Below are 24,876 nucleotides of genomic sequence, written 5' to 3' on the forward strand. Positions count from 1 at the left end.
CTCCAGGAGTCTTCATTTTGGGTTCCCACCTCATAAGGCTGATGAGACCCATGCCCAAGACTTCTTTGCTTGGTTCCACAGGGCAGAGCTGTACAGCCTAACAAGCAGGGCATTGTCATTGCTAGTAGGAGCCCACAAACTTTGTATCATGTCTGGAAAGCCTTGGAGCTAGGACATGCTTGTATTATCTTGGACTGCCTGAACCTTTCTTTTAGCTAGGTGAGCTGTAACAGAAATTGTTTAGCTGCCAGGTGAATGTTACCTAGTTTGTTTAAGTTTTAGCTTAGCTTTGTAGGTTTGTGTATTGTAACGCCTATTGTTAAAACACCTCTACAATTTCTGTATATAATAGATAGCAGAGGAGCAGTAGCTACTTTGTGTAGAGCAGCTATGACGTGGAATAAAACTAGTGTAGAGGATTATAGAAGCAACTGATTATAGAAGAGGTTCTGTAAGTGTGGAGATAGGATGAAACCAGACACTCCTGGGTTATAAGCAAATCACTAATGATCAGTTACTGGTTATTAAGCCCTTTGGAAGGCCAATAAAACTAGCTTTAGAGATAACAAAGGGAGCAAGGAACAAATATTTAACTGAGTAATTAAAACATACTATATATATTTAGATATAAATTGGAATTGTGGACCGATGAAGAAAGAGTAACGTGCAGTACGTGCTAAGAAACATATAAAAATAGCCCCACACCGATCCTAGAGTGAGGTGAAAGAAATCCTCAGCAGCACCATACTTCTTCCAGGGAAGAACTCGGGACACTAACAACTCACCATAGCTCTCTCCCCTGCTTCTTGAGGACTAAGAAGGGTGAGCATAACACTGGAGAAAGGGGTAGACATGAGCAAATTGATTTGTACTAGTATCAATTGCATCATGACTTGGATGGAGCTATAATAATTGGAAAATTTGAAGTGTTGGTTTTTTCAAAATGGGATTAACAATAATGCTTTGATTATACTGCAAATACCTTAATTAATTCTTGGATTGATATGCAAGGTTTTGTTTTTCAGCTCATACAAATTTTGTGATATGGGGGTTTTTTGTGTATTTTGCACCCATAATTCTTAATTGTAATTGTGGATGCAATGCAAAAATAGATTAACAAAATTGTTATTCTCTGGAGCATAAGGTCTACATGATGACAAAAAATACTGAGTACATGAGACAGAAGATGAAGTATGAGTTAGTACTAAACCAAGCATATTATCTACAGGAGGCAGAGATTTCAGAGAGACAGTTGTGCCTATTGCTTGGAAGAATAAATAAAGCCTCTTTGGTTTAGAGAAGGTGAACACTTTTTATTCTGACAACTCTGTTTTCCCATTAGTAGCTTCCCAAGGCATTGCCATCAGATTGTTGACAGAAATGTGGTTTTGTAAGTATTAATTTCTAGAGGGGGTGGCTCTGTCCCTTAGGCCATAATTTTTGTCACAATAGAAGCAGCTTTTTACATTGCTAAAATTAGTCTTTCAGTTGACTTTGCTGGCAGAAATATGACAAATGCTTCTGAAAATTCTTATTAAGCAAATTTCATGGAGATATTTATTCAATTTCTTGACATTCTTTTAAAAAATGCAAAATAGAGTATTTTTCTGAGGTATACGACACATTTAAATAACGTCTCACAGAAATAACAGGGTGTAGATGAGAATGGTCAAGATAACAATAGCTCTACTGTAATACATGCCTGTGTTTCCAGTACCATTTCTAGCATCTAATACAGTCCACCTGAATCTTCTGCCTGTTTGCATTTTGATTTTTCTAAATAACAAAATGGACAGGGGGAATGGAGAACAGAAGGCCCAATAAAACAAGGCAGAAATTTTTCTCTTGTTTGTATAAAGTCTCTTGGGGCTGCTGTTGGCATATCTTCCAGTCCATATTCACCTGCCTGTGAAACACTACTTATGAAACCTGGAAGTCCACATCTGTACTTGTTCTGTGAGACCTCTCATTCCCACTTCATTGAGTTAGCCACTACCTTCACAAAAAGTAGTCCTTATGTGGCTGGGGTAGTGTCTGACAAAGAAACCAGAGAAAAGTTCACAGATCATAATAAGCATATTTTAAAAGAAGTTGAAGGGACAAGAAATCTAGAAGAAAGAGAAGAGGAGCAGAGAGAGCAGGGTCAGTGCTCTGAGGTCAGTAAGAGGAAAGTGTGAAGGGAAGAGACTTTGAGACTAGACCATTTGTTGTTCAATGATCAAAAACGAGACCTTTTGGAAGGATTATGTCAGTTAATAACAGTCACAATCATTTCTGAAGAACTCATACTCATCCTTTCAGTGAAACTCTTCTTACCCACTGAAACCAGCACCTTGCATTGTTCAAATAACTTTCTCTTTTGTCTTCTGGTGGCCAAGCATAGCAATGATGGCCAGTAATATCATATGCACTCAAAAGCCCTGAATAAACTACTGAGAAGTCTGAGAGGCCTGATAGCACTACAGACAAAGTCCTCTATATCATTGCCAGGCTGGCACCAGAAGTCATTTACTCACTTAAGTAGCCTATTCATCTTCATGTCCCCTACTTATTGCTCCCTGTCATAATGCAGTACAAATTCTTTTTCTGTGATTAATTATAACATCATAAATGTATCACTAGAAAAGAAGTTCTACCCTTCTTAAGGGAGCACAGCTAAAAAGATATAAAAATTACTTCTCCTAGGCTAAATGTTAACTTTTATTTCTGTCTGTGTCTGCTGGTTATTGCTCACATTATAATGAAGTTCCTGTTTTCAAAAGGAAAACAAAGAAAAAGATGGGAAACAAAAATACATTCTGTATGTCAACTAGCCTAGAAGCAAAATGATGCTTTACAAGCTCTTTCAGTGCTGGATGATACCAAGAAATATCTACCAAGAGATCTGTGTCCAGAAAATTTACGTTTACAATGGGTAAGGAAGGATTAAAGCAGGACACAAATACTGTGCACATTCAGTCAGACTTAGTCAGACCGGGGACTGAGCAGAGCTCAGAGGAAGAGATTTAAACTAATATGGTAGTATTCACTGGAATAAGTGGAGAGCATGGGCATAAAGAGGTAGTGTGGTTCAACTGATATGTAATAATTCCTTCAGCTGCTGTGACTTGATCATCTGTGTGAGTATTTTCACAGTAGGGGTGATTTTGTCAGCTATTGAACTCAATAAAAAGTCTGGCTATGCCAGTGGTGTGATTACTCAGCTTTTGGAGTGAGTTGCTCAGAATGAATATGGGGCTTTTGTAGTCTTTCTGAGTCCATAAAATTGACTGGTTCACCTTTCTATATTTTCCATTATTATTAGGGTTTATATTTCTCCTTGCAGCTTATTTTTTAATTAGCTAGACAGTAGCTGTAAAGACATCACATAGATAGGAACAATAGTCTGGTATGGTTATGGGCAGAAGTTCTGCAGCTTATTTTCTCTCTCACAAGCAGTTCTAAATTTCCAAATATGGTTGCACCCCAAATGTGGGAAAAGGATACAGTGGTCTTGGTTTTTTTTAAGTGAAATTTAAAAAATAGTTTCATTTGGAAGCTCTACAACATTTTTCAGGTATATAAACCTCCAAAAGAGATATTCATCTTTCCAGAATACATCAAACACCTCTTGTTAACCTCCTCTAAATATGACAGGTTAGCTTCATGGAATGGAAGCAACTTCAGCTAGAATTACGAAGCAAAAAATATCATCCTCCCTGACTTATGGATGTTTGTAAATTCTTCTAAGAAAAAGCACTAGATGTAAGGGAATGACATTCAGGGCTTGTAGACCATAAGGATGTATTCCACATAGCCTAGGCAGATTTCAGTTCAAAGGCATTATGGTCTGTAAATAAATATTTCTTATATTTACCTTTTTTTCCTAGCCTCATTTTGAAATTGTATTGGGCATTAACACACAATCTAAAATACAGCACCCATTCCTGTGAGCTTCAGACTATGATGTTTCCAGTTGTTGAGGACACTCTACAGACATAAAGCACTCCCACCAAGACACCATTACTTTTGTGCAATGTTTGTACCTCCCCACAGCCCAAGGAAAAGTACACTTATCCAAATACAAGATACATCAGTCAGAAGCTCAGAATGTAGGCTCTGCTTTGGGCCATTGACTGAAATATTTCTGTGTGCTTTACTTCATGCTTTTTTTTCACTGTACCTAAATGTTCTTCACCGAATAATTCAGCAGCAAGAATTTTGTCTTCCATCTCACGCAAAATCACAGTATAATTTATCTGTGAAATGCTAGGAAATTAAAATCCTGCATATTTCTCTATAGCAGACAATAACTGCCTTGGGGGATATTTTGGCCTCCTGGTAGGCACTGTCATTAGCAGAGTATGTTCCCAGAAACTAAGTGAGCAATAGCGTTACATTTTTGTTGTAATTTAAGAAAAGACTAATTAGAAACAAAGCAACAAGCCTGAATGCAACAGGAATCCAGAAAGCCTTCACAAATGCATGCACAAGAGCTATCTCTGGTCACAGGGTAACTTTATCTGCTGAAACAGCAAGGAAGGTTGAACGGTATTATCATCTCAAAAATGGAAGTGTCACTCTGTAAATAGATGATAAACACCAGCTGAACAAAATTATCTTTATTTAGCATAAAAAATCATGATGTTTTAGCGGCATGTGTCTTCAGCGCCTTTAATTCCCACTTAAAAACAAAAATGGCAGGTAGCCAAAAAAATAGAAAATAACACCAAGAATGTAAAAGCTTATACAGTTACATTTTCCCATCTCCTACTGACACTATTACAAGTAAGAGGTCCCTCTAGGATCATCTTTACTGATCTTCACATGTACATTGAAAACTAATGAGATACAATGAAAACCTGAGACATCTCATATATATATGAGTGTAGTTCCTTTGAAAATATTAACTTTAGAGGAAGGAATCCAAGAGAGTATTTGGCTTTGGCCAAGCTGGGAGCAGCAAACGGAAAAATATTTCAGCCATTACAGACTTTCAGCCACCCATGTGTCAGTCTCACTTAAGACAAGAAAAATTATTCCCTTTCTCATGTTCCTCACTTCTCAAACACTTTCTAAGATGATCACAATGAAGCATGGACAGGCTGGACGAGCCTAGTGATTTATATAGGAAGAAAGAAGGTAGAAATTACTGTCTCCTCCAAAAAGTCACTCATTCCCTTAGCTTTGAACCTCTGTATGTATATATTTGGCTTGTGACTTCACTCACTGAGTACCTTATGAAATGCTCTTTATCTTGGTCTGCAACTTCTAGCAACATGTGTTTCTCACCAGCTTGCATGCCCAGTGCTTCCCTCACAGTCTACAGATAAATCACTTTTCAGGAAAGAAAACTAAAGCTGTCAAAAGTTCTGGAGCTTATGCACAGTAATGGTCTGGATACTCCCACTCAGTAGAAATTGATAGTAAACACTGTCAGCAGCACCGTCTGAGCACATGAAACAAGAGAAACATCACAGGAAATAGTCAAGCAAAGTTCAAGAAAGTTTGTTGACTTTATTTGATCTGTCTCTTGAACACCTCTTTTTTTTTTTTTAATCAAGTTTCACTGAAGTTACTCTGAATTGTTTCCAACCAACGATGGTGCCATTGTATGGGAAAACCATGGATTTAACAGTGACACCTGTATCTGTGACTTTGTGAAGGGTGATATTGTTTCCTGATTCTGACAAAGCTGATGTCAAGTCAGCTACCCCTAAACACTAAGGACCCAGTACTTCACCCCCAAGAAACTATGCTTTGTGCAGAAATGCCATGATAGGGGTAAAGAATACAGGACAAAGCTTATATTTAAATCATGTTACTGCATGCCCTGCTTTCAGGTAGAAATGCATCTTACTCTGGTATCACTGACATTAGGATTAACTAGTCTACTTGATGATGTTTTGTCATCTCTAATGCATAAATCCTCAAAGATGTGTTGATTTCCATCCTGAATACCTATGCAAACTTGGACTTCAGAATAAGCCCCCAGCACAAGATCTCGTTTATTATGTTGTCTTTCTGTGAAGGTTGCACACAACAAAGACAGGCTTTAAAATGCTATAGTCAGAACTTTTGTTTCAGATGCTAAAACTTCTACGTATGTTCCCCTGATTATACCTTCCCTGCTAAGGAAAACATAATAATAAGTATATTTCAAAAAGTGCTACAGCTGAGGGTACAGATGTTTATCAGTAGCCTTGAGGCTGTATTTATCAGTAAATTTCCATCAGCCTTTGAGGTGTCCTGTGGTGTCCCTGTGGGTGTGCTGTCTCCCCTAAGGCACGAGGACTGCTTCTCTCACGGGCAGATAGCCTAGCTGTGTGTCCTGGGTCTCCCCGGTTTCAGTGTGAGTTTGCTGTTTGATGGAGATTTTGCAGCACAAAGTGACAGGCTTTGTGCCTCTTCTTCTCTTGCCCTTCTGGGTTTTTTTAGAAGGTTGTCATCTCTTCTTCCACAATAACTATGAGCCTGGGGAAACAACCTCCTACAAACAACATGCAGCTTTGTAACATCATTGCTCTTTTTTTTTTCCCTAAAAAGAGGAGCACAGGCAAGTATGATATGAGAACAAATGAAATAAACAAAAAAGGAAGGTGAAGTGTGAGAGATGAGAGCTCAAAAATGTATGACAAGGACCCCAAAGATGGACACAAAAAAGAGCATACTCCTCACAGCAGGTTGCTGGGGGTTGTCAGGGTTGTTGGCCATCTAGGAGTGGTAGGTAAGCCCAGTGGTTTCAGCATCCCCCCTCTTGTGCTCTGCCTTTCTGGTGGCAGTGATGGACAGAGTGGCCAGAGTAAAGAGAACATCAGCAAGCAGGTCTTGTGATTTACAGGTCTTGTGATTTATGGGTGAGGCAAAAACTGAGAGTTGAGAGAAGGAGAGGATTCAGAAGCTGTGAGAAGTACTGGGGGAGTCAGAGGAGGGACTGCAGGGAGCTGCCACCTGCATGTGCAGCAGGAGGGGTGTCAAGGAGCTCCTGCCTCTTTGCGGCTTCAGGGGTCTTGGTTGCTTCCCCATCCCAGGTCTGGACAAGGTCCTGGGAGAAGACCAGCAGCCCAGAAAAGTCTCACAAAGGCAAATTACTGCAGGGATCAGTAGAGGGTGGTCACAGCAAAGCCCTTAGTGCTGATGGAGGAAAGAGCACATTGGCACTCCCCACATCAGACTGCCTCCTCCAGAGAGAGTGTCTCCAGGGCCTGAAGAAGAGACCAGCAGCCCTAACCTTCGTCCTCCAGGGCCAGGAGGACCCTCCAGCCCATCACCTGTGCAACCCTGCCAGAAGCAGCCCTATGTTCCTGGGCCCAGGGTTTATTCTGTGCTGGAGCTGGTGTTTCTGCCACAGCATCCCACGGCCTGTGAAGCTCCCAGAACCCCACATGACATCTACATGGGTGCAATTCACCTGTCTCTATACATCTACATGGTATTTTAGTTCCTTTTTCCATGATTTTTGGACTGAGCAGGAGAAAACCTTGACTCACACTACAGTTTTCTGGAGTCTTCTTGTCAGGGGTCAATAGTAATAGATAGTAATACTGCCTCAGAAAAAGAAGAATAATGGTTTGGATCACAAACACTCAGAAAGCATTAATAATCACATCCTCTCATGATCCAGGGTTTTTCCTGTTTTTCTGTAAACACTTTGACTAGGTACAGCCATCACAAGGCCAAGTACCGGGTCCTGCACTTTGACCACAACAACCCCTGCAGCGCTACAGGCTGGGCACAGAGTGGCTGGAGAGCAGCCAGGCAGAGAGGGACCTGGGAGTTTGGATTGACAGGAAGCTGAACATGAGCCAGCAGTGTGCCCAAGTGGCCAAAGACAGCGGCATCCTGGCCTGTACCAGGAACAGTGTGGCCAGCAGGACCAGGGAAGTGATTCTTCCCCTGTACTCAGCACTGGTGAGGCCAGACCTGGAGTGCTGTGTCCAGTTCTGGGCCCCTCAGTTCAGGAAGGGTATTGAGGTGCTGGAGCAGGTCCAGAGAAGAGCAACAAGGCTGGTTAAGGGACTCAAACACAAGTCCCATGAGAAGCAGCTGAGAGAACTGGGATTGTTCAGCCTGGAGAAGAGGAGGCTCAGGGGAGACCTCATCACACTCTACAACTCCCTGAAAGGAGGTTGTAACCAGGTGGGGGTTGGTCTCTTCTCCCAGGCAACCAGCAGCAAGACAAGAGGGCACAATCTTAAGCTACACCAGGGGAAGTTTAGCTTGGATATTAGTAAGAAATTTTTTACAGAGAGAGTAATTAGACGTTGGAATGGGTTGCCCAGGGAGGTGGTGGATTCACCATCCCTGGAGGTTTTTAAGATGAGACTGGATGTGGCACTTAGTGCCATGGTCTGGTAACTACAGCAGTGTTGGATCAAGACTGATGTTGATCAACACTTGATGATTTCGGTGGTCTTTTCCAACCCAGTTGATTCTATGATTCTATGATCACCATGGCTACATTACATAGGATATACCTTATTCTCCTTCTAAACACAGTTGCTAAGCTGAGACTCATGTACAAGAGGTCCCTGGCCTTTTCCTTACCCATTTGAATCTTGAAATTATTGGCATATATGCTTTGGAAGATCTTCCCCAGTAGTGCTTTCGAGTTCACCACTCTCATGTTTCCAGGATAAATTTCATCTTGCATTTATGATATGAATTTTTTTCTGAAGCATCTCAGCCTCAGTAACCATTGTTGTATTAAGAGTGATGAACAAATATCTCTCTGGACTTGGTTCCATTGTCAAATTCTCTAGAAATCCAGCTTACAATTTCAAGGATATATTGAAGCTGCAAGTCACACTCCATAACTGAAAAATAATGAAAAATAACCGTTGGCCAGGTTCTGTTTGGTAATTCCTTATGATTTACAATCAGTTTCAAATAGCACTGGCCTTCAGTAAATAAAAATGTATGGTTTTGTTTATTTCCATGACTGAGATTAAATCTTTTTTTTTTCCCCTGTGAGTATATCTAAGTTTTTGTTAACTCATAAACTACTACAATCATCTTTTTTTTTTATTATTTTCCACACTGCTTAGAAGGACTACATCAACATATGCCCTGAAATCCTCCATGGATGATTTACTTTAAGGTCTGAAATGTCTAATTAATTCCTTCTTTCTCAATTTTTTCAATAATTACATGTAAGATGATTATGACAGCACTCTCCAGAAGCTACATTAGCTACATATTTCTCTTCAAAATTCAACATCCAAATACTGTTGGAGAATACATATTGATGAATATTTTCTGGTGATTTACTTGGGTTTGTGCCAATTTTTTTTCACGTATGTTATTATTTGTGTTACATAGTATTTACAGTGTTGTCTGTCCAGCTTCAGCCCAGAAGGACACTTTCTTTCTGTGACTGCTCTCAGCCAGTATTTTTCATCAAATCTAAATGTCATCTGTATAAATCTTACTAACTTGAAAGGCATGAAAAATTTAACACATTTTTCCTTGGGTGCCAAATGCAGCCTAACTAGGCATCTGAGAAAACAGTGTAGCTCACAAAGACTTCAGAAAGTTCAAAAAAACCCCACCCTTTATTTTTGCTACTATGAATACCTGCCAGGAGCCCCATGATGTGTGAGGGACAGAGGTATTTGTCACTGACTATATCTCCCCTTGGTAGTGTAACAGACCTGTTCTGTTTCTTCAGGTCTATCAGTGGACAAACAAGGAGTTTCAGGCATCTTTTCTATAATTGCAAGAACTATTCTGTCTATTTTTCCAGTCATTCCAAAATGATGCGCATATCCTGCTCCTCTTTAAAGCATGGCCTTTCAATGTGAAGGGATCACATAGGTGTGGGAATTGTTGGACAATTCAATGCTTTCCTGAATTTTTTAGTATTCATAAGGTATTGATCCACTATAAAATGACTTCAAATTATTTTCAGCTTTTTTTGTTTGTGTTCTTATACAGCATCTGAATGCTTACATCACCTTGATGCACTGAATTGCACTGCACTTTCCCTTTTTTCTATCTATTATGTATTTGTACATTTGTTTCTCATATATCTTGTGTAGACTTAGCCTAGTGGTTTTAAACTCTGTGACTCAACTATTTTAATTTAAGTGTAATAACACAACTTTTGGCAGCATCTTAGTATATGGGTCACCTTAAAATCAATACTGCACTTTATCCCCAGACAGATCCACTGTCTCAGTGTCCTTTGCTCCTGTAAGACATTCTGAGCCAGGTCATATGCTCTGCATATGCCATGTGTGCCTTGCTGAAACTTCCAACTCCTTCCAAAGTGATATCACCTTTTTCAGTTCCTGGATCTTTTCCAGTTGTTCAGGCATCACACTTTGTCACAGTGTACAAGTGATACAGACTGTTCCTCTCCTAAGTCTCAAACATGACCTGATGCCTTCTCTAGGGCTCAAGCTCTCAAATACACTTTATTCAGTCCTAGTGCAGCTAAAAGTTGTTCTGAAAGAAACTTCTTTTCCTCTCTTTTTGTTTTTAGAAATCACCTCTATGTTTTATGTTTTCTGTTTTCTATGACTTTTCCTTCTTAGTGTTTTCCTAATTAGTTTCCAGTAAGTCTCCCAAAGGCAAGACTGTGTAACAACATTTTTTTAATTTGTTTTCCTCTTTAATGGCAGACATTGATTGCAAGTCTAGAGTGCTATATTATTTAAAACCCTTTCAATTCATTTTTCAAACTTATAAAGTATCAGTGCTAGTGGGACTGTATTAGACCCTTTCTCTTATCTGGACTATGATCCAGTCCAAAGATCTCTTGATGCTCAAGTCATCTGTTTGGAGTTATGTCCCATTCCAAACAGATATGTAATGTCAAAAAATTTGCATCCTCACAGCAGCTTATCCCTTAAAGACTCATTTCTCAATGCATATCCATTGCAGACTCTGGCTCTGCAGGATAGCTCTCGCTACCGAGAATATCTAGAGAATCTCAGAGATCAGGTACTTTCAAGCATCCCCATGCCAAATTCCATTCATTCCAATGTGACATTCCTATTGTCCCTACTCACAGGTAAAATGGCAGAGGAGAGCCCCAACAAAAAAAAGCAGCTCTCCTTCCAGGCAAGCATTTACTGTTGTGCTTCTACAACATTCTTGGCTTCTGCAATTCTCGGGTTAGGCTTCCAAGAATTGAGAAAGGCAGCCAAACCTTAGGTCTGGCCAGTAGCCAAAGGGCAAGTCAGTGCCAGCATGGCAAAAGCAACCACAGCTTCACCTCAGCTGTAAATACAAGCTCTGGGACTTTCCCTGATACTTTGACGGGAAGTTCTTTCAAGTTGCGCAGACAGAAAAGGCTTGCGACATCCCCTCATCTGTTTCTCCCCCGTGCACTCACCCCGGCTTCCACTAGTTAAACACCAGACGGGCTGCCAGGGTTTCTGCACTCTTCTCTGCAGCTCCTGAGGTCTCTCTTGGTCCAGCACATACAGCATCTCAGCAGCTCGGAAAGCACTGGCTTGCTTAGGGGGACTGCATCAGGTTGAGTGCACAGGTGAGTTTTACATAAACGAGACACAAGTTTCTCTCATTTCTGCAGGTGGGAACTGGGAACAAAACAGCTAAACTGTTGACCTGGGAAGCTTAGGTGGGCTCAAACTTAAATTTTTAAGTCTTCTGATGAAATTTTACCCCAGTGTTTCTCCCCAGTAGACAAAAAACCCACAGATCTAGGCCATGTCTGCTGGTATTTTATTGACATTATACAACCTATTTGTAACTAAGAGCTAATGTATGGGAGCACTGAGACATAGGAAAGTATTTTTATCTGTAAATTTAGGACAAACCAGAGCTTCATATTTGTCAATTAGTATTCAGAGAGCTTACATATCAGATAACAAGTTTATTTAATCTTCCAGAGGCATTTGCTATAGTTAAAGAAGTCAAGAAAGCTTCTGCAAATAAGGGTTGGTCAGTGGGCTTTAAATGATGGATCTAGAAAGTGGATTTCCTTTCCTAAGCCAGAGCCAAAATATTGGTTTGAATTTTAGTAGGAATCGCAGGGTGTTGATTTTCCCCAAATTATAAGTTATAACTAATAAAAGTTGGAACTAATGATTCTTTTCACTTCTGGATTTATATGTGGATTTCAAGTTTTCTCATTCCATTCAAGCAGCATACCAATTTTAATCCTGTTTAATATTTTATAAGTAAGGGGCTTCAATGCTGCAGAAAGAAATGGATTTTTCTTAAATATTGTCTTATATCAGCTCCACATTATTAATTCAGAGAACATTTGCAGCTGTCAGAACTGTTCTTCAACTTTGATATAGGAAAATTTCATATCCCCTCTAAATCTGCAACACAAACTGTCACTCAGACGGAAGGCCAATTTTTTCAAGTCTGTTGAGACTTCATAAAATGATGCAATTAGTGGAAGATGTAAATCTTTTTTTAGATGTGGCCTTTCTGAAGCTCCTGGATTTGTTAATAGCAATGATTTAGACTAGTATGAAGTAGCACTGAACTTCATACCAAAACATTGCAACAGCCATTGAGAAATCAAGCATCCCTGTACTTTCTTCCTCCATATTGAAATTTTCTTATACAAATATATTAGGCACTTTTCATATTTGTGCATTTTTAGGCAGATGACATGTTTTTAATTTACTTCTTTTAGTTACAGGTAGAAATGATGACCATATAAGGGGTCTGCATTGTGTTCAGAAATTATTCACAAAGTGTGTAACCTACATTAGTGTTTTATTTCTGGGCAGAAGTTCACTTCGGAATTATTCTGCTGCCCTTCACCAGATATTCTGCCATTTTTCACATGACAGAGCAGTTGGGGACATGCAACCTCAGCTGCTCATGGATGAAACAAAACAATCTCACAGCTAATTGCAATTAAGCTCACAGGACCAGACCAGAGCTAGTCCAAAGTAAAAACCCCATCAGCGTGGGTGTTGAGTGCTCAGGTTCCTCCATATAAACGCAGACCCTCAAAAACACAGACAGCAACTAAGGCTTTCAGGGAGAGTAATTAAAATCTACATATTTTAAAGCCTCTTTCACTGCTTCCCCATCTATTTTTATTAAAAGCTGTTTATTTGGCAACTTCAATATTTAAGCTAACCATTTCTCCCATTCTGATCTTATTTGTTGGAACTGCAACTTTTTCAACATTTTATTTTCTGTGGCACATTTTAGAGATGTTGGCATTTTGACTTCATTTTTATTCTATTTAGATTTTCATGTATATTTACTTTGGTGTTTGAAAGCTTTTTTTTTTGGTGAAGAAAAGGTAGGTACACATATTTAAATGTCACATTTACATGCCTATTCCCATCCAAACGTGTAGGGTCTTTTTGTCCCTTCATGCTCTAAAGCAAAAACCCCAGAGTTTTTTTTCCCTCTTTTGACATCACTGTTTAGAACCACATACTTTCTTCTTTGTCAAGATTTCTCCAACATGTACTCCCTTTAATGAGAACACTGAACAATGTAAGAGTCAGTAAATTCACTTACTTGGTGGTGTAGGCAGGGCTGTGACAAAGGGGTTCACTCTCAAATGTCCTTGTGAGCTCCTCCTGGGCTGCTGCTGACAGCTCTCCTACCTGCTGCAGCAGTTTGGACAGGGTGCTCAGGTGGGTAGTGGGTGGCAGGTCAGGTAAGCACTGGTTATATTGGTGCTTCTTGGACAGAGGAGGAGTAGGAACAGCTGCTGGCAAAGACTTTAATTAGAGGACTGACAAATTCCCAATTTCATAGTGACTACTGAGTACAGCCCTGGACACACAATTGCAACGGTGACTTTTTGGTTTTTTAACTTTACTAAATTGCTGAGGTGACTTCTGGTGGGGTTACAGGAGAAATGCTCTAACTTTGGTGGTGTCAGTATACTGAGACACAGGTTCAGGCCACCCAGCTTGGAACTGCTCTTCTCATGCTTGGCTGAGCTGCCTCACACGTTGCGCTGGCAGAGCGACGCAGATCACCCTGGGTCAGGAGAAAGGCTAGGTCTAACCTCGCACTGGGAGATGCAGTTCCCATGACTTGCTTAGGAAAACATGAAGTTAAGATTAAGTCAGGAGTGAGGGCAGGTTCTTAGTTCTGGATGATTTCCCTCCCTTTTCTCAAGTGGAACAGCCTCACCAGGACTAATCAGAATGTGCAGAAAAAACATTCTCATAAACGGTATGATATCCCTAAAAAATAAGAACATTACTAAATTTCATTTGAATCCTACAACTTGAACTGCACCAGAGCCTCGTATAACTTGGCAGTTCAAAGGTGTTTAATTATAATAATCTCCTACAAACTACTTGATCAACACTGGAATGGCTCAACCACCCAATTCAGAGAAGTTACACCTGAGGAGTTACACCTGAGCACCCGGTGATTGGGATCAAAGTGTTTTACTGCTGTCTGTCACCAATCCTTTAGTGTTAGCACCATGTGAGCAATTTTCTGGAGGCATCTAAATAAACAAGCCTTAAGAGCTAAGAAATGTAGTGGAGAGGTTGATTGCCAAAGAGCAAAACACTTTCTGGCATCATTAGAGCACAGGAATGTTTGACAAAGGATTGCTCTGGGTGGTCCCATGCTATGATGACTGTGAGAGCAGGAAATGTGTAAAAAGAACACAAGTACTCAGAACAAGTGGATAATTATGCAATAATAGTAATAGCATAAAATGGTAATCGAATAAAAGACAATGGGTTTATTCAGAAAACTCAGTTCCTCATTTTGTATTGCATTTCCTTGCTAGAAATGCAAGAGAGGGTCACCCAGCAGGAGGGAATTATTTTGTCCAATTAGGCAATTACAAAAGCAGCATGACACTGTGTTTTGTACCTCCTGGCACCCTCTTCTTTGCTCTTCAGCTAAGTTTAGTTTTCATTTGCCTCTGCTCTACATCATGTCCCAAATACCCACGTTTTGCTTCACTCCTTTCTTGCTTATTGCATGGTCTCAATGTGCAGAACCAAGAGGGTGACTTCTGCCTTGATCTCACGTATTTCACAGAGGTAGGAACAAGAGAGAGGCAGTGACTGAGACCCAGGAGAAAGAAGAAGACAAAAACTAGGGTGATTTCCCTCCAAAGACGGCACCCTCTACATAAGAGCATGCAGGTAGCAGGGATCTGTAAGAGATCTTGCATAAGGTTTCCTGTGCCCCTGTGCAGTGAGCCATGGCACAGGATAACACTGGCTGCCCTGGGCTATACTGCAAGCAATTTGGTGGCAACTGTGCCCCAAGAGCAGTGCCTCACAGGCAGTGCCCTGGCAGACAGGTGTCATTTATACCACCACCATCTTGGCTGGGAGCCAAGGTAATGTCCCACTGCTGTGCACACCCATCCCTGCTTACCAGGTGAGGAAATCAGCAGCAGCAGCTCAGGAATCTGCAAAACCCGGGCTGAATTCACAGGGAGCTTTGATTAGAATAAAAAAAACAAAGTAGATCTTTCATGCTGTCCTGAACAGCTCTGTAATTTTTTTAATAATCCCATTACTGTTTTATTTTGGTTTTTTTTTCTATTTTAAAAACATGTTTCTAAATTCAGGCTTCTCAGCAATTAATTTTCAAAGCCTCTAGGTTAAGGTTATTGCTTGAAGCACCTTGAAATCATTGGCTCAGTAAGGAGAACTTCTCCCATCTTGCAAAAGAATTAGTTTGTAAAAGATTGCCTGATAAGAATTTTACCTTGTTGAAAAATGCAACAGCACTTAAAACTGGTTTTTTTCTTTTTTTTTTTCTTTCTTTTTTTTTTTTTTTTTTTGGTGAGGAACATAATTTCATCTGAAAATATCAGTATTCATTTTGCCCTGAAGGCAGGCATGTCTCTGCAGATGTCACTTGCCTTTACTCAAGTAGGAGAGGAAAATGTTCAAGTCCACATAAAGGAAACCAAAAGGAGCAAGTAAACTCATTTAATATACTTCACATTAAGTGAGTTAGGGAGCTGACAAAGTTATCTACAGTCTTGGATTGTCATTCAATCGTATGTCTTTAAATGCATTTTAGTATATAAGCTAGTGTAAGCAAGAACACAGGTTAATGAACTTTCTGTAAAATCTGATTGGCCCCATTCAAGACATTTTGTGAACACACATTAATTTGTTTTGGCATGAAAACTTCATATTCATGCACAGTTTCTTAAATCTTTCATCATACTCTCACTCCTCAGATTTCTAAGGGCATAGGACAGCCAAGAACACTGTCACTGCACCACAGCAGCCACCTTGCCTCTGTTTTTATCACAGGTGTTATGAAGCAACTGGGCTTCATTTTTTTTTCTCACTTGTGCAACCCCATCCAAACATGAGCTAACTGAAAACCAACAATTCATCAGTGTAAACAGGAAGAGAGTCAGGCTTGTCACACACTCCTAGAGCTCATAATAAATATGTGGCATGAACTCTTGCATTTTTAGTTTTCTGATGGTCTGTCAGTAAAAGTTTCCTGCAAAACATCCCCTGACTTGTTCTCCATGACTTTTGACCACAATAACAGAGGGTCACAGTTGAAAGCCATTTCTCACTTGCTTCCTTCTCTGTTGGTGATACAGACATGCGTTTGGGTGTACGTACATCACAAATTTTTTAGGGTGTCCATTATTTCAGCTTCATTTCTGCAGGAAGTGAGATTTTTCTGCTCATGCAGGGGTATGTGAGCGTCTTATGTTTGTGTGTTTCTCAATAACTTTTTTAGTGATGATTTTAAATGTACCAGGAGGGCAGAGTGCTCTCCTTTCCATATGTTGCATGAAAAAGGGCAGCTGAAGACCCCACAGAAAAGTTCTGAAAAATTAAAGACTGTGACTATATACATTTGAAATACCTAAAATCCACTAGAAGAAGTGTTCTAGGAGTCATCTCCTGTGATTGGAAACAGTCTCAAACAGCGCTTGTAATCAGCCAAGAAACACAAACCCCTAGGAGGCCAGGCTTCATTATTTCTAGTGTTATTTCTCTCTGAGATAGAGCTATTTGTTAATGTCTCTAAATGGCAGATGCTCGAAAGAATAGCTTCACAGGGAGGGGAGGACTCGGCAGGAGGGCAAGGGGTGCTTCTCCATGCATGGTGTATCTGCAAGCATGTCTTTCAAGGTCTCAGCACATCTTTTGGACCAATTGGGGTAAACCCAGTGCACCCTGCACTGTAGACAGGTCTGTCTCTCCTTCTGACACTTGCTCACCTTCAGCTGTTTTAAGAAATATTTTCATTCTTCTTGCAGTTGACTAGGCTGGATTAAAGCTTAATACCTACACACCTCAGAACAGTACAACAGCCCTGAAGAGACAGGAAATTACTCAAGTTATAGCTGGTTTATGGGAGCAGCTGGAGGTGGTGAGATTTCCAGCCCTCTCAGTACTTTGCTATGATTCAGACAACATTAAGCACATCTATTTAGGACGATACTTTATCTGTTTGAAGAGCCTCCAGGCAGCTTTAGTGTACTCCCGATAAAAAGTGAAGATGTGGTAAATGCGATGTCCTCCGTAGGAGGATTTATTGTCTCAAACAATTATTTTTTATCAGCTTTGTCAAAACTTGGAGCCCAGGATTTTCTGCTGAGAAGAGCAGCAGATATTCATTTGCTTGAAAGAAAATTCATGAATAATTTGTTGTAATACATTTGTTTGGAGCTATTCTGTTGTTTTCTTTACGTGTTTAAGTATTGGATTAATCATGGGAGAGTAGTTTAGCCATGTGCCTTTCAGTTTTAGGTGTATCAAGAAACAGAAAATGCAATTTATAATTTAGAGCAGATTTGGTTCCGCAGCTGTCAACTTATGAGAAACAGTATTTGTTATAGAGTGCATTCTTTCTCTTTCTGTGGGAATAGTAAAATGAAATTTTAAGTAAATGAGATTGCCTCCGAGTAGTGCACATGTCTTTCCAAGGAGAAATTTTAAATTGCATTTCACCTGTTTTCCAAGCTACACCAGAATTACTGTATATTATGCATGTGTGAAATACTTCATAAAGTATTCCAAAGCTGCAGTATTACATATGTAAGAAATGAAGCATCAGTCTCTCTCTTTTTCTATTGTAAAATATAATATATATATAAATATATATTTTAATGAATTACTATATGTAATTTTAGTGTATTAGGGTATTTTTGTCTAATATACACCTTTTGATCATAGATTACAAGACAAAGCAGAAGTTTCATTTAGAAAAAAAAACCCAGCAGTTGTGGATAACTTCTACTTGCCAGTACATGCAAAAAATATTTAAAACAATAATGACAATTAACTCTATTCCTGAAAGAAACTGTTTGACTTTGGAGAACTCAACAGCATGGGAAACTAAAAATATCAGTGCAAAAACTATAAATCCAAACAAAAATATGTACACATTTACTCCTTTGGTTCAAGTTCACCATGCCCATCCACAGGTATACAGAACTTAAAGGAAGTAATGAAAAAAAGAGGGTTGATATAAATGAATAAATAAATACATACATACATACATACATACATATATACATAAATACAGACCCTGGCTGTTTCCACTGCCTTTGTCACTCTCAATCATAGGCACTGTTCTTCATTGCCACCAGCTTATGTATGTTCCATAGGCTGGTGTCAAAGCACCATAGTCACCAGCAGTGCAGCCCAGCCATGATTGAAAAGGATGTATGTTTATCTGGTAGGGAGGGATTAGGTGTGCACAGAGGCATCAGGGAAGCAAACCTGATTAAACCTGCTTGGTCTGTTCAAAGAGGTATGAGGAAGGTCTACAGGACTTGGGGCAAGAGTTTATTTTCACCAGTTCAGCCTTAAATGCAAACTCAAGATCAGCTCACAGTTGCCCAGCAAGTTCAGGATGAGTAATCATGTTAAGTCCAACAGCATGCAGGGCTTTCTGTCTGTAGTGGTGGTGAGAATCTGTTTTAAAAGTGTTTTGTAAAAGACATGCTGTAAACCTCTTAGTGAAATGAGTTGCCATGTGCCCTGCCTGTGTGTTTCAAAATATGTAAGCAAGTTCTTGAATCCATGTGAGGAACTGCATGCTTTCCTGACCAGAGAGATACAGAGCTTTGACTGGAAGAAACCTCCAGCAGAGACTTGAGGACTAATATATGTGGATGGTGTGTGAGAAAGTTCAGCTGATCCTTGCTGTAGTGACAAGAGATACAGAAGATCAAAAAAAATAATCAGAAACAGCTAAATCTTTTGTGTTAAAAGACCAGCAGAGTTACAGCGAGATGTAAGAAGTCATGTCAGCAGTTTAAAATGAAGGTATAGTCTGAATCCAAACTGCTTATTCCAGATGTCCCTGTTTCACTGTCGTACCAGCAGAGTTAAACACCAAAGGTTAGCAAACCTGAGGGAAGAACTAGTTTCTTCATGCAGCAAGATACTATTAGAATTCATCTGTGCAATGGACTAAATTTAATAAGCTCCAAAGTCAATCCAAGTGTGTCTCCATCATTATAGAAAAATAACCCTTTTGAAATCTGGAGAAACAAGGTTTATCTAGAAAGGTGAACCCAGAAAACAGACTTCATACACATATTCTGCTACACAGAATTGCTGGAATATGCAGTCTACATGTCATGGCTTCTGTATAACTATGTATGAATTCACACAGCTGAATCTACCCCAAGAATTCTATATAATGAGCAAGATGAATTATGGCAGAACCTTTATTTGCCTCCAGAATGCTGCACTAGAGCAATGGCAAGCTACCCGAGAGAGGGGCCATTCTCACTGTTTATTATTTGCATAGTGTAACAGAATCCTTGCTGTTATTTACAAGGAAATAGCAGTAAAAATATTTTGTTTACTTAGAAAGAAGACCTTTGAAATTTCATTTTTTAAAGTTATGCTCCCATAATATTTGTTCTGCTTTTAATCCTTATGTCCACCTTTGGGATTATGATTCTGACAATGAGTTTAAAAAGGGAGGGGAAAAAAAAGATAGACGGATCAGCATTGTAAATCTTGGGACTAGTTCCTACAGTAGGCAATACCATAACCTACTTATAAACCTTTCTTTTACATGGCAGCAGATCAAATTCCTGGCAATACTTTGGCCACTTCTCTTCTCACAGTCCTTATATCCTGCTTTGTCTTCTAAATTTTTGCCCTGAGTCAAAAGATAAAAGAATATAATCCCAGTAGAAGATTTTGGAAAATGATAGAGGGAAAAATATAGAGGGTCTGTCACAGCTGGGAGCCAGCACAGGCCACCAGGCAACAGCAAGCGCTCAAAAATGGATTTGTCCACCTAGCAGAATAATAAGCAGAGTATACTAGACTCTGAAGGTGGGAAGGTGATATTCCATGAGAAGTATAATTTGATGAGAAAATAAGGTCAGGAGATTTGGCAGCTGCTTATAGAGACTGTTAAAAGTAGAGACATAAAGATTGCAACGCAGAGCAAGGGCTGAAGTAAGCCATGCAGCTGGAGCTGTCAGTTCTTCCAAAACTTCAAAATCTAATAGCATACAGAAACCAAAATCTATGGACTAGCACAGAATTGTGCTGATATATTGGTAAGATTTGAAAAGACACAGCACAAAAAGAAACATAATTAGTAAGGTACATACAGAATAACAAGAAGTTTCCTATAAAAACATGAACTGTGGAAGAAAAATCAAGGAGAGAATTGACCCACCACTCAACTGAGAGAAAGCCATTGACTAACAACTCCAAGAAAGCCAACTTTGTAATGTCTATTTTGCTCTTTGTTCACTAGAAGGGTCAACCATGATAAAAGGGTTTATATCAGTAGCAAAGAGCTGGAAATTGTTGCTAAATGACAGAAGAAAGAGATTAGGCCTTGCTTAGGTGAGTTAAATGACCTGAGATCAACGAGGCTGATGGAATTCACCTCACACTGTTCAAGAGAAAACTGAAGCATCTCCACAGTTGTAAATAACTATCTTTAAGAATTGTGTGGAAGAGGTAAAGTTTTAAAAGACTGAAAAGGCAAGAATAACAGCTATCTTTAAATGTACCAAGAAAGAGGAGGTGCGGAATTACGGCCCAATCAATTTAAATACAATTCTCAAACAAGTAGAGGAAGTGAATAGAACATAAGAAAGAAATGGGTTATAGGCATAAGGATTAATCAAGAGTAAATCATTTCAAACAAACCTTGTTTCCTCTTATAAAAGGACAATAGGTCTTGGGAATACAACTTGGCATGAGCAAAGTTTTTAGTGTGTTATATGTCAGGAAAAAAATTCAAAAGCAAACTAGGAAAATGCAGTTCAGATTAACCTTATATAAGGTAAAGTTTTGTGGAAATAACAAAAGAAACATTTTCAGTCTCTCCACTAAATATTATCAAAGTAGAAGACTGCATTTACTGCAGATATACAGGGAGTCTCTTGTGGCAAAAGTCTTGTTCCAGAATTTAATTAAAAGGCTGGAATAGATGCTGGAATAGACACTATACTCATGAAAGCTGACAATCTGACAAAGTTGAAAAGGGCTGCAAGCATGTTAGAGGACAGGCTTGGAAATCAAAATGATCTTGGCAAATCGAAGCTACAGTTTGAAAAAATATGGTGCTATGCAACAGGGACTGCACAATGCAGCTCTGAGTTGGAAAACACTGCAGAAATCAAGGATGGAATAAGTGGTGTGGGAGCAGTCCAATTAAAGGATTGGGTGTAACAGGATGCCATTGCATTAGTATTTCTGTTCTGATGAGATGTAGAAGTAGATCGTCACTTTTCAAGCTTTGCTTTATACACAGAGAGCTCTTGGAACATATGAAACTAGATTCCTTTCCACAAAATCTCAGTCAGAAGACATGTTTTAGGTGGACTCAAATGCACTGCACCTAATAGCTAGCTAAGTAGAATTAGTCCAAGGTGGCAATCTCTGACACATGGATAGTGTGAAAATCATGAGCTCAGCATCAGCTGTTGCACTCCACATCATGGTTCCTGTTGCCACACACACTACTTGTAAAAGCACTCATCACCTTAATGCATCACAGGCTGACTATGAATCAGCTGTGTTGTGAATAAGACAAATGTGACAGCAGGATTACGTGTGATGTGTGACACAAGTGAAGCAATCCTTCTAGTGTCTGGTAAGATGTCTGCAAGGGTACTGCATTCAGTTTCAGCAACATACTTTTAATTAACAATTGGAGCAGTTTAGCCTAGAAAGATCAGAAGAAAGCCATAAGAAAGATCGCCACTCTCAGAAGCACAAGTTGCAGGGAAAGACTTGGGACTGTTTTATCTAGAGAAGAAAAGGGTGAAATGGTAACAGCTTTCATGTCCAACAAAGGCTGCTGCAAAGAGAAGGGGGATAAATTGACAGCTCTGTCTACTGTGGGGGAGGCAATACAGATTGCTAATAGGAAAATCTGCCTAATAGAAGGGTTGAGAAAGCAGTAAGCCAGGAAGACTTCGGCATCCACAATGCAGGAAGGCTTTACAAACAGGTTAGACAAGCATCTGTCAGACTTGGTTTAAACACAGTTCATTCTGCCTTAGGAGGGGAGGTGGACTAGACAATCCCTTGAGATCACTACCAGAGCCATTTGTTTTGATTCTGTTTTAAGTGTAAATAGTAAAATTACTCTTTCCTGCTCCTTTCATCTTGTCTGTCTAACTTTTGAATCATTCCACTGATCTTCCATCTGCATTTCATGTCACATCTTTCTGATCTTTCCATTATCCGTCCCAGTCTATGTCTTGATCCCATCTCTGCCTTTCTGATTTTGGCACTGTACTTTATTTGTGGTGTTGCTTCTGCTAGGATCCCTCCTTTTGCCCAAGTGCAAAGCAATGTGCCTGTCTTAATTCAATTCCCTACATAATCAAAGCATTTGCCTATAACTGCTTAACTAAACATTGTATCTTCATTCACCTCCCCTAAGTGTTTATGCAATGGGTAAAAATGACAGTTGCAATTAGGTTCTTTTTTCCTTCAGCACCTCCTTTTATTATTACTGACCAAATAAACTCAGAGATTGCCACCATTTTCCTTAAAACAGGATAATTCAGTGTACAAGAATACAGCAACAATGCAGAGGAGAAGCTTACATGGATTACCTTTTAAATAACAAAAGGCATCACTAGTGCTCTCATGTTAAGGGAATGGATATAAGCAAAAACATTATGTGTGGATACAAAACTCTATGGCTTTTTCTCAGTTAATCTTTGGCTACTTATGTAAAAGAACAGACAATGGTTACTGCATGTTTCTTTGCTGGTATTTCTGCTTTCCTCTGGTGCTTTGAGAGATCCCAGCATAATCCATGGGCATGGAGCAGAGCCCCACTGCCACCAGCTGCTGATTGATAGCCTAGTGCCAGCCTTTGGGCTGAACTTCAAGTTACTAAACAAGCCTTGTGTCCCTTGTGATATACTTCTGCTTCCCATCTTTCACAATGACATGACAATGAAACACCTTGTCCTACAGAAAATTACTATCCTTTTGCATTGCAGCTATCGCTGTCATGAATCTGGGAGTCCATTCTTTTGACTTTACAACCACACAGTTGCCATTAGATGCTGCATTTTCTTCAAATACACACACCAAATCCAGAATTTTTCTATGAGCTCTCTATATGCTTGCAACTTACTGCCTGAGTTAACCTCCAGAACTGCCAAGCCCACAACCTTCTTTTAGTTCAAAAACAGCCAGCTGGCACAAAGACATGTTGAAAGAAAGGAAAAGTAGAATTCTATGGAGAAAATTAACTTAATTTCTGTCCTTATTAGAAGGAGGCATGGTCCAGAAGGCCTGGGACTTAAAAGCAAACTTGCCTTGTCTTAAATGTGATTTTCAGAAGTAGCAGAGGCACTATTAAATTACTATCAGCTTTACAGTATACTTAATTTGTTAAAAAGGCCATTGGTGAACAGTTTGTTTCTAATATATAATATGTGCCATCAAAACAGCTATGAGCATCTCTATTAGGTAATTATTAAAAAGAAAAGGTAAATTCTGCTTACTTTATTCAAGCAAATTGTCTCTCTTGTTAAAAATTGCATTAAGATAAATTAGACTACCAATACTAAAGAAAACCTTAACTCTCTTCAGCTTTCTATGTATTCTACATTCCCTTTACATCTTAGATAGCGCTCCAAGAAACCGTATTTTTAAAGAAAAAATGTTCCTTCCATTAATTTTTCCATTAATTTTTTATTTTCATCTCCATCTTTTTCTCTTCTCTGGCAAAACGAGTTCAGTGTTCACTAGCAAATGAGGTATTCAGTATAAGTGAACAACAGAAGCACTCCATAGACTTATTTCTTGCTGGTGGATCCATTTCTATAATAAATATTTTTTAAGCTCAAGCAAAATATAACTTGACTGATCTACCAAATATATTACCTGATAACATCCACTTGAGTTTTGGAGGGTGTTTTTCCAGTCTTACTTTGGAGAGGAGAATGATTTGCATAGTTCACTCGGCAATAACTTAAGGATTTCTTGAGGATAAATACAGATGTTTTCAACTGGATGATTGTGTGTTACAAATAAGTTTTACTTTTGATTTTAGATAGGAGCCTACTTTGTTAAAAAGAAAAATTAAGAAAGGAAAGTTGAGCCTTATTAGGTATTGAGTTGGACCATTTATTAATTTTACATACGCAACTCTTCTCCATTTTTTGAAATACAGACCATCCCCAAAAAGGAAATTTATAGTGTTAGTCACATTAGAGCCTCATGGGACACTAATAAAGCCCTCAGAGAATGATTTTTAAATATGTCGAAGGACTTGCAATTTTATGCATGTGCCAGAGTCCCCAGATATTCAAGACACATTCAGATGGGAATCTATGAGGATTTATTTTCATTTTCAGTGTGCTACTTGATGATGTACATGCATAGCTGGGACTGCAGCTCAGCAGAGCCGGGCTGAACGCCTTGCTGCGCTGCAAAGCCTCCGACAGGACCTGTTCAAGCCACACAGATCCTCCAGCATGCAGACACTCAGGCCCTTTTCTGCCTG

At 39.4% G+C, this 24,876-nt stretch overlaps 1 protein-coding gene across 1 annotated transcript in view; it reads left to right on the forward strand.

Annotated features, from left to right (window-relative positions):
* Positions 1–603: 603 nt before the first annotated feature.
* STEAP4 (STEAP4 metalloreductase) overlaps positions 604–24,876 on the forward strand; it is a 30,893-nt gene continuing 6,620 nt past the window's right edge. The window contains exon 1 of the mRNA XM_051802572.1: positions 604–822. The gene's annotated coding sequence lies outside the window, so the exon portion shown is untranslated. The remainder of the gene's footprint in view (positions 823–24,876) is intronic.

The sequence above is a fragment of the Manacus candei genome, unplaced genomic scaffold (assembly GCF_025592945.1).
Source record: "Manacus candei isolate 608988 ecotype Guabito, Panama unplaced genomic scaffold, ASM2559294v1 h1tg000056l, whole genome shotgun sequence".
NCBI lineage: Eukaryota > Metazoa > Chordata > Aves > Passeriformes > Pipridae > Manacus > Manacus candei.